Source organism: Bidens hawaiensis, unplaced genomic scaffold, assembly GCF_021521415.1.
Source record: "Bidens hawaiensis isolate Kalapana, Puna unplaced genomic scaffold, B.hawaiensis_p1.1 tig00040819_1, whole genome shotgun sequence".
NCBI lineage: Eukaryota > Viridiplantae > Streptophyta > Magnoliopsida > Asterales > Asteraceae > Bidens > Bidens hawaiensis.
Window position 1 is genome coordinate 24,469 of NW_027497228.1, and position 1,195 is coordinate 25,663.

Sequence of the window (1,195 nt, forward strand, 5' to 3'; positions counted from 1 at the left end):
CCCAAATAACTAATTAAGCAAGACAAATTCATATTAAATCAATCAAGCTATATTCATTAAGCATAAGTATCTAATCATAACAGTATTTCACACAAAACCTTATCCTAGAACGAACACACACGACTAGCCGTACATTGACATAATCGTTAAAGCACTTATCTTGATGAACATATGTTCGTAGGACAAACCGGAAGCTTCGGGATGGCTGAAAGTCGCCCTAGAACACCTCTTCTGCCTCTGGAAGTCGTGATATCCGAAATAGGGTCGAAAAATCGTTTATATAATGAAAATCCTAACTTTTTCCGACATTGAGCATCTTCGCGTATCGCGAAGTTGCATGTCCTGCATCTTCACGATACGCAAAGATGCAGCTGACTTCAAATTCAGATTCCTCTCATCAAGAAACATGGAATTCATATATTATGGATTCCGTAACTCATTTCTAGGCCGAGATATGCCCGTTTTACTAAAAGACACTTTTCTGGTAACCCATCTTGTTCAGTTTTCGCTTCGGCTTCATGTTTCTCATCCAATCCTCTCCCGAATCCTTCTTAACCGTCAATACATGTTTACCCATGCTTCCATCATCTTGAGTCTTGCTTAATCTCCATCTGGATGGATCTGAATTAGCTCGTTTAAGCTTCTTAACTTCCAATGTCCTGAAAACACGTAACAACGCTTGAAGTACCAATGTTCATTCATTTATTTAACTAAAATTAACTAATAAATATATAATAATAACTTATTTTTACCCAACCATCACATTCCTACACTTATTCTTTTTCGTCCCGAAAAAAACTTGGCAATGGAATCAGAATCAGAGACTATTTTCAAAATACTTCATAGATTATCTTAGTTAAGCACAAAGAACACAAAAACCGCGATTGCCGATGTTGTTGTCCACTTAAACCCATGCCTCAATACTTACCGGGAAAAATAAGGTGTGACAGTTTTATTAGTTCATATGATTAAAATGGAACCCACACCTCAAAGCCCTGAAGCCGCCTTACCATGCTTCATTATAGTTTTACCGAACCAGATCACCCCAACTTGACTTAAACTTTAAAATTAGACGAATTTTGCACATATGTACAATTTTAAGCCCATATGTAATAGCTAAGACAATCTTGGATATTTTATCGTAACCAAAACCTAAACTTAAGTATTAAAGTCTACCAAAATGGCCATTAGATAT